This window comes from Bidens hawaiensis, unplaced genomic scaffold (assembly GCF_021521415.1).
Source record: "Bidens hawaiensis isolate Kalapana, Puna unplaced genomic scaffold, B.hawaiensis_p1.1 tig00010597_1, whole genome shotgun sequence".
Classification (NCBI taxonomy): domain Eukaryota; kingdom Viridiplantae; phylum Streptophyta; class Magnoliopsida; order Asterales; family Asteraceae; genus Bidens; species Bidens hawaiensis.
Window position 1 is genome coordinate 29,134 of NW_027491812.1, and position 10,428 is coordinate 39,561.

A 10,428-nucleotide genomic window follows, 5' to 3' on the forward strand; every position below is an offset into this window, starting at 1 on the left:
TCTTCATTAGTGTTCGATATTCATCACCTACAGCTGCAGCAATGTCAGTAGCTAAATATGCTTATAGACGGAAGTTACGTGCCAACATGATCTGTAGTTACTTAATTACCTTAACCCGCATATTTTCTATGCCATGAATCCGAAGCAAGCTTACTTGGTGGAGAATTTTTTTATGAATTTCACAAACCAGCCAACTCGCAGGTTGTATCCTTTAACTAAGTAATAGCATTTACATTCCATCCATCATTTTTTACCCTATAATTTAACTAAAATTCATACTATTTAAAATTTAATACTCATTTTTAAAAATCTCCCACAACCCATTCACCATCTTTATTTTTATCTTACTCACAAACAATTATTTTATCATATTTCATGTTTTCGTACACTCACACAAGTTTAAAGAGTGGTGAATAGTAACTTTTTATATATAAAAAGTTGGTATAGCAACTTTTATTAGTTAGGGTTGGGGTAAACGAATGGTGGATAGGTTGAAGTTAGTTTTTAATAAATTCTTTTAAAATTTAAAAATGGGGTACAATATAATGGATGGGATGAGAATGCTCTAACTACCAAAAAAAATAAATAAAGAAACATCTTTTATTTACACGTTACGTCTCTTCCATTAATTGACGTAAAGTGTTACAGCTTTTTAAATACTTTTTATTTTTTTGTTTTGTAATTACCTTTGGTTTAACAAGACAACAAGCTGCTAATTTTTACGTTATACCTTTTCTTTACATTACAATAAAGTTGCGGGTAAACGGGCAACAAGTTGCGTCACAACCCATTTTGAATAACAAACTTAATCCTATTAAAATGAAGCTTTGGGACTGAAGGGCCGAAAAAGTACCATGTACGACCCATTGGACCCTGCTAAGAAACTTCACAGCTTCCCGGGTTAGGGACCAAATATATCAAAAGCAAATGGATGAAACACGTGCTGATTCACTAAACAGGCTTTCTCGTGTTTATCAATATTACCTGATTCCGCCTTCAATGCAGCTTGACCCGCAACAAACGCATGATCCATGGGCACACAAGCATTATACCTAAAGGACAAAAATTATAATTTATCTAATTTTTATGTTTTTACCTTTTCTTTCTGCTTTTTTGGTAAAGGATGACCGATGACGAAATGGGATTGGCTGAATAAAGTAGTAAACAACCGTTGTTACACAAATTATACTTTAGTAGTTTAGTCTTTAGGTGGGTTAACAGGCCCAATGTCCGTGACTGTTATCCGTTATAGTCCTCAACTTTTTCTAAAGCCTGAAAGTGAAACCAACTTTAATATCATAGCTCTTTTATAAATGGTAATTAGTTTATACAATACAATGATAAATAATTTCGGTCCCTATTCGAAATTGATGATTATATACCATTCTACGTATAAAGTAATATAAAGAGATTGTTCGCCCGTACCAACAATCATTTGAGCCAGGATCAGTCTGTACCAAGAATCATCATATAAAAAATTATAACAAATACACCAAAAGAATGTGAAATTAAGACTTTAAGTTAAGGCTTCGGCCCTATTCGGCTCGGCCATTACCATTTTTCATATAAGGGAGGGTACTAATTCAAGGAAAGGCTCGACTCCTCTCCCTTGAAAGAACTCATCGTCTATCTCTTCTCTCATGTATATCGCACACATGTGTATACATATTCAACTACTCACACATGTAAACCAATTTGCTATATTCGATTATTCACATGTGTATTACTAACTTGTACTACTAGAAAAAATGCCTTTAATGACACGCATTGTGTGTCATTAAAGAGTGCAGATGACACGCAAATGCGTGTCATTGAAGCCCCTGTCATAAATTGAACATGACACGTATGTGCGTGTCATATCTTATGACACGCATTAATGACATACATTTGTGACACACGTTTATGACCACAATATATGACATACATTTATGCGCGTCATCGAAGAATTTTTTTTAAATAATATATTTTATTTCTTTTTGCATAATTACTAATTTTTAAATTAATAACAATAATTAAATTCCCATGGAAAACAACATAAAACACAAATATAACAAAACTATCAATTTCATTCAATAAATAGAGTTCCTAAATATTACAAAGATTCCCAAGTTAACAAAAATATCGGTTAATTGTCAATACAAAATACATCACCGGAAAATAAACCGTGGCACATAAATCCACCAATTTCTTGAATTCCATCAATATCGGCCTCCCGCATACATCTTTGCCCCCCTTAATCTGAGAAGAAAATTAAAAGAAAAAATGTTTAAAAAATTTGGTGAGGTCAAAACAAACCAATATAAACCTAATCAAACTTGTAAATTAGAGTAGTTAAAGTTGAACACGTTACACTTACATTGTTATTGACGAGTGTTTCAAGTCCTTCAACGATCGCCTTCACGAAGTTCAAATCTACTAAAGACCTAAAATTCATATCAAATCACAAGTTCATATTAATTCACTATCCTATAAAAATCACAAATCACATGTAACGAGCTCTTATCAAATTTCATAATATATCGAGAATTTGAGTTAGAAAGAAATATATGAAAAAAGTATACAAACAAGAATTTTCTGCACAACTTACCTTGTGAATTGTGACAACACTCACAAGCAGCATTCTCATTATGGAAATGTTGCCAATATCTGCTACATTGTTTTCTCATGTTCTTTTGGATTCACAAATTTGGTCAAACTAAAGTTTTCTTGGCTGCAATTTTAATTGGTAAAAGAATAAATTAAGTCAAAGTCATTATCACATGATAGTCAAATTAAACTGCATGAATCTGCAAAATGAAGTAACAAAGCTAGGCACATTGCTCCTTTCTAGATTCAAGTATTAAGTGGTTGATAAGAACATATAAATATATGATATACCATATACACAAGCAGATTAAAAAAGTCATTCATGAAGGAAACAAAAGCGCAAACCATTAATTATACGAGTTTAACAGTTAAGAGAAATCAAACATACAGGAGGGGAGAACAAGAATTGAGAACGGTGGGCTGAAACAGATTAAAAGAGTCCATGCTCATAGTAGTTTTCATGTCCAATCGCGGGCCCGAGCTCAGGTTTAACTAATTTATAAACGATCGGATTCCAACTCGGCTCGCGAGCCAACTTGTTTATATATATATATATATATATATATATATATATATATATATATAATTTTGTTATTTTTTTACACATATTCATATGCATAACATATAAATTGATATAAACACAAAAATCTGGGCCCGGGCTCGAGCTTGGTCTCGTTTATTGAAAAATCACAACATAAAGCATACACACAAACACAAAATGTAGGTTCGGGTTCATAAACGTAACATATAAAATAATATAATTTCATTGTTATACTGTCTTATACATAAGACAAATATTGGGTATGCAGCTTTGAGTATGAGTTTATCTATTATATTTTGAGTCTGACCATAATTTATCTATTAATAGATAGATGGAACCAAACTGATGTCTCTACCAAACGAGTCAAAACAAGCCAGGTCGAATTTGGCCCTTTTTAAAATGAGTGAAACGAGTTTGGTTTAGTTAAATTTATCGAGTTAGGGCTGCCGTTGGTCGGATCTGTCATAGTTATTAGAAGCGTAGGGGAGTTAACTAGTTATTATTATTTATACACAATCCGAGCAAAGTCACGAGCCGAACCAACCATGACTCGGGTTTAGCTCGTTTAGACTATTATTATTAGATAATTAACACTATCTATAAAAGACTAAAACCAAATTTCAGTACCACAAACTGAGTTTCGGATTCTAAATGTTGCTTAAATCAAATAATTCCAAGAGTAATAACAATTGTGAAAACTTGGTCTGTTGGTCTTTGTGTGACTTACTAACACTTGACTTATAGAGTTCTTGGTTGTGCAGGTTCGACTTCAAGTTACAAAATTCATTAATATAAACCATATACACATCGGGTTTGGGCTCATTTAAGCTCTATTATTTTACGAGCTTACTTCTAGGCTTGGGTTTGGGCTCATTTATCGAACGAGCAAACACACATACATACAAATCAGATTACATTAAGCCCAAATCACTATCAAATCAAGCAAAACCACACAAATCCGTTGATTTAAGCCCAAGTCAGTGCATAACTCAAGAGTAATCAAACCAAATTAGCATAATCAACTGAATCTACCTACACATACAAATCCGTTTATATAAAGCACAAATCTGGATACACGCATACATATCAGTTCATATTAAACACAAATCTAGCCACACACATACAAATCAGTTCAAATTAAGCATAAATCAGTTCATACTAACCAAAAGTTTTTAGAATTGCTGGCTGAAATTTGAGGGTGCTTGTGGCATAAGTCCGCCGAGGAGGTGCAACAGTGGTGATGCTCCGCTGAAAAAATCCTTCGAGTAAGCAAACCCTAGAAGATTAAAATTGAAATTGTTGGAGAAGATATCGGCGTGGTGTAGTAACGAAATCAGGGTTTAGGTAATTATCTGAAACCCACTCAATGGAGAAGATAGCGTCCTGGAGAGAATTGGAGGCTAGCTCTGGAAGCTATTTTTGGGAGAGATTAATTGTGGTTGCCGATATTGGGTGTGCGGGTGTTTGATTTTTCATTTCAAATGACACGCATTTTATTATGCAGATACTTTTTTTTAGTTTATAACATTAAATCCATAGATGACATTCATGAAGAGGTATGCACCCGCCTTAACATCGAGCGGGGCGGGTCAATCCATAAGATATACACAAGAGGCTTGAAATCAGGATGTCATGAAGACACAAAGCCAAAACCTATGCGCAAGCGCATGAAACATCTGTGCGTGGCGCATATCACATATGCGCAAGCGCATGAAACATCTGTGAGAATAAAGAGAAGACCTTGCACATCCCCGGGATAGGCGCATAAAGGCCGCGCGTAAGCGACACACAACAAATGAGACAATAGTCTAATCCAAATCAGGATAAGGACAACCATGATTGTACTCATCAGGCAACCTTTCAGAAGGTATCTTTTAAGGAATAAAGAATGTGCTGATGTTGACAGCTGCCAATGAAGGGTGGACAACTCAGCAAAGCCCATGTGCCACCACGTGATGGCACATGGGTCAGGTGAAATACCTTGGTCAGAGAATAATCAATGAAAAAGCACCAGGTGTGTGGCGCGAAGCAATAGGAGGAGGCTAAAAAGGTCCTAATTGGGTCTGAGCCCAGTCATTGGAAACCCTAATACTATAAATACCACACCACCTCCACAGTTGGAGGGGGCAGGAAAATATACTCTAAATCCTTTACTCATTTTCACATCCTGATTATCCCATCCTACAATATCTGATTCTCACACCGGAGGGTTACCCCAAAGAGGACCCCTCTGTCCCTTTCTGAGGGGTAAGCTCACGGTGCTGTTCGTTTTGTAGGTGGAAGAACTCGTATCTCGGAAAACCATCGGTGATATAGCACACTCGTACCCGAGGGACGTTGATCGTATACAAGTAAGTCGATCCACGCTTCTTCATTGGTGCCATCACCTGTTACAACGGCAACAAAACTACTATTTCATCAATTTTCTCTTCACCATGGTTTCCGGTGTTCGAAACAATGATCAAGTTCTGGAGAATAATGAGCTTGAGGATGTTAATGAGGGACATCAGGTTCTGAGGGCGCCGCGTGACACTGCGCGCACCACCAGTAACCATCCCTTCAACACAACACCTCATAGTCAAACTGAAACTCCCCCAGACGATCTCACGTTCCAAAATCTGACTGGTGCAAAACAAAAAGGACCAATGGGCCCGAAAGTTGAAACCAACGACCCTAAATAATGGCTCATAAACGAACAACGGCGTTTAATGGACAAATACAATAAGTTGGTAAAACACAAAAAGTTAGCCGATTTAACACAAAGGCTCGCATTTGATAAACAAACCATTCAGGGAACAACAAAAAAGACGCGCGCGCTGGAAGACGGTCATTCTGTTCACACCGAACAAGCTGATATTAGTGATGAGGAAGAGGTGCACAGCATGAAGAAGACGCGAGATACTCATGCAGGAGGTTCACAGCTTCGCGCACACATGCACATAGCACCTGGAGCCAAAGCTGATATGGATTTATACACACCATACAACCCACAAGCGAAAGAGCAAGTGGACGTAACCACACCATATAGGCCAGACATCTTGGTAAAACATTCAAAATTCGCTGAGCGCATTGCGAAGGCTCCCATTCAACACAAAACCAAGATGCCAAGTGGTTTAGGCAAGTACGATGGTACAACAGATCCAGATGATTTCTTACAAGGTTTTTATAACACTGGAAACTTAGAAAGCTGGACGATGCCAACATGGTGTCACATGTTTGCTCGCTGCCTCACGGGCGCAGCGCGTGTCTGGTTCGAAAGCTTGCCGACAGGACAAATCGATGGGTTCGAAGAGCTATTTGAAAAGTTCCAGGCTCACTTTGTACAGCAGCGCAGACACACGCACGACCCCGATGACATCATGCACTGCGTACGCAGGAATGATGAAACCATTGAAGACTACATAACTCATTTCAATCAGGAATCTCTTGCAATTGGAGGCATCACTGAACAACTCTTGCGCGTGGCCTTTATACAAGGTGCGCACAGTGATCAACTCCGCAGAGCTCTCGTGAGCAGAGAAGGCATGCCAACCACTTGGGCTAAGCTTATGGAAGCATCGCGAGTCTTCGAGCGAAATGAAAAGCAAATTGCCCAAGACAGAGCAAGAGATAAAGGGCATCAAACAGAAGCACCACGCAACAATGAAAAGAGGCGCAAACAAAACTCCGTATGGTCCAGGTTGCAACAAACCAATTATCTCCTACAGAAAAGCAAGCGCAACAAAGTTCACCCCAACCCCAAAAAGACATTCTTAATCGTGGAGAATGTGACAAGAAGGAAGGCGGCAGAGAGCCTAACAGACCTCTACCAAGAATATGGACTCCCATCACCAAAATGCCTTCGCAAGTGTTAAGCACAGAGAATGTCCAGTTTAAAAACCCCAGGCCATTACTCCATAAGGGACCACCGAACAGTGGCAAATATTGTGAGTTTCACAAATCCACAGGGCACAACACTGATGCATGCCATCATTTGAAGGATGCGATCGAAAAAGATGTGAAATCAGGCAAGTTGGCTCACCTGGTAAAAAATCCAAGACCAGAGAATGAACAACCAGACGGAGCCTCATCCAGTAAAAAATTCAAAAGAATCTGTGTAGCTGAAGGAAGAAGGCAAGGGCAAAGATCGAGGAAGAGAAGCGCACAAATCCAAGGGGATTGGCGCGAGCAACAAGTAATCTTTCCAAGAATCAGAGGAGGCCCGTCTATCAGCAGCCCTCTAGTCATCACTGCACACATCGCTCATTATGAGGTGTCAAGAGTCCTGGTGGACACCGGTAGTGAGTCAGACATCATGTATGAGCAATGTTTCAGGAAGTTGGATCCAGCAGACCAAGCAAGGCTTGAAGTTGTGAGTGCACCAATCTCGGGTGTCTCAAACGAAATTATTCACCCCCTAGGTCAGATACAATTCGAACTAACTATGGGGGATGAGAAGCACAAGCGAGCTGAAATTGTCAACTTCCTGGTCTTGCCCACCACTTCATGCCATAGTATGATATTGGGCAGAGGAACGATTGCCCAATTGAACGCCATACCGTCACCAGCGCATGGCGCGTTGGGGTTCCCAACACCAACAGGAGTAACATTTGTGTACCGAGATCATTTATCCGCAGTAATAAGTATACCTCGAGAGGGGAGAATGAAGCTTCCAGTGGCAAACAACGCGCCAGAATAATGGATTCTCAACCCAAAATTCCCAGAACAAACAATCACAATCGGAGCTACGATATCAGATGACACAAGAGTGAGAATGAAAAGATTGCTCACAACGTATATGTCAGTCTTCGCGTGGCAACATTCTGATATGACTGGGGTTCTGCGAGACCTGGCGCAGCACTCTCTCAACACATTCAAGTCCGTGGAGCCAATTGCTCAAAAGAAAAGAGTCATGGGAGACGAGAAGACAAAGGCCATGAATGAGCAAGTAGAAGATCTACTGCGCGCGAATATCATTCGCCCAATACGATATCAAACATGGGTAGCCAATCCTGTGATGGTAAAGAAGAGCAATGGGTCATGGAGAATGTGCATTGATTTCAAGGACCTCAACAAGGCGTGTCCAAAAGATTGTTACCCCCTCCCAAACATTGACATGAAGGTGGACTCTGTGGTGCCGTTTAAGCTCAAATGTTTCCTGGATGCCTATAAGGGCTATCACCAAATTCAAATGGCACCACAGGATGAAGACAAGACTGCTTTCAGAACTGACAAGGGTGTTTTCTGTTACACAAAAATGCCCTTTGGTTTGAAGAATGTAGGAGCCACTTACCAAAGACTCATGGATGCAATTTTCAACGAGCAGATTGGAAAAAACTTAGAAGTCTACGTGGATGATTTGGTGATTAAAAGCAGGGAGGAAAAACAAATGCTCAAAGACATCGAAGAAACCCTTCGACGCATAAAGGAAGTAAACATGAAGCTCAACCCGAGCAAATGCACATTCGGCGTGGAAGAAGGGAAATTTCTCGGCGTAATGGTCACCAAGGATGGTTTCAAGGTGAACCCAGAGAAGGTGGAGACTATCCTCAGCATGCCCTCACCGTCCACCATGAAGGAAGTTCAAAAGTTGAATGGTAGATTGGTATCAATTAACAGGTTCCTAGCAAACCATGCAAGCAAATCTACCCCATTCATTAACACATTGAGAAATTGCTTAAAGAAAAGCCAATTCAAGTGGACGCCTGAGGCCGAGCAAGCTTTCAGTGAGATAAAAGAATGTCTGATAAATCTGCCTGCGCTCACAGCTCCACTACCTGGTGAAACTTTAACGTTGTACCTGTCAGCAGGAGAGCGCGCCATTGGCGCAGTATTATTGGTGGATCGCAAGGGAATCCAAACACCAATTTATTATGTAAGTCGAGTGCTGACAGATCCTGAGACGCGCTACACCATCATAGAAAAGCTAGTTTTATCACTAACACATGCGTCGCGCAAGCTTCACAGATATTTCAATGGTCATCCTATTGAAGTTCTGACTGATTACAACATCCAGCAAGTCTTGCGACGTCCCGCACTCTCAGGAAGGCTGATAAAATGGGCGCTGGAATTAAGGGAGCACACGATCACCTATAAGCCTCGTCCAGCAATCAAGGGACAAGTCTTAGCTGATTTCATCGCAGAAATCCCTGAAGGAAAAGTTGAAGAGGCTCAGCGCGAAGTAGACCCTCCGCAAGCCAGTAATGAAGAAAACGTTTCGAGATTATTCACTGATGGAGCTTCAAACAACGAAGGGTCCGGCGCAGGCCTCAAACTGGTGGATCCAAAAAATCATGAGTATACTTACGCAATCAGGTAGGATTTCAAGAGCACCAACAATGAAGCTGAGTATGAAGCCCTGCTGGCTGGTTTGCGCATCGCGCACAAGTTCGGAGTTAAAAAGCTAGAGGCTCATGTAGATTCATACCTGGTAGCAGCACAAGTCAATGGCCTTTATGATGCCAAGGAGAACACCATGCCTTTGTATCTAGAGCAGGCGAAGAAACTCACCGAACAATTTGACTTTTTCAGAATCATACACATTCCGCGCAGTGAAAATAAGTCTACCGACGCGCCAAGCAAGATGGCATCAACCAGCTTCGATCATTTTGGCAAAGATGTCAGGGTGGAAGTAATGAGCAACCCGTCAGTGGGTGCGAAGTCTGTTCTTGTAATTCATACAACACCTTCATCATGGATAACTCCAATAATGGAATTCTTGAAGGAGGGAAAGGTACCAGACGATCGCGCACAGGCGAGGAAGATAAGACACAAGTCGCAGAACTACGAAATGCTCGATGGTACGTTATATCGACGCTCTTATCTTGGACCACTCATGAAATGCCTAGACGCTGAGGGAGCAAGTTATGTGATCAGAGAAATACACGAAGGAATCTGTGGAATACATGCTGGCCCGCGTATGGTGATCGCCAAGGCAATGAACGCAGGTTACTATTGGCCAGACATGTACTTGGACGCGTTAAAAAAGATCCAAAAATGCAAAGCGTGTCAGAGCTATGCGCCAAATACCATGCGGCCTAAGAACAACTTGATTCCGGTGACCTCTGCATGGCCTTTCCATAAGTAGGCAATCGATATTGTGGGTCCCTTACCACAAGCGCCAGGGCGAGTAAAGTTTTTGGTAGTGGCAGTAGACTATTTCACAAAATGGGTTGAAGCCAAGCCACTGGCAAAAATCATAGCCGAGGCAATGAAGCAATTTATTTGGAGCCACATCATATGCCGTTTTGGCCTGCCCATGGAAATCGTGAGCGACAATGGCAAACAATTCACTGACAGGAAGATATCCAGTTGGTTCAAGT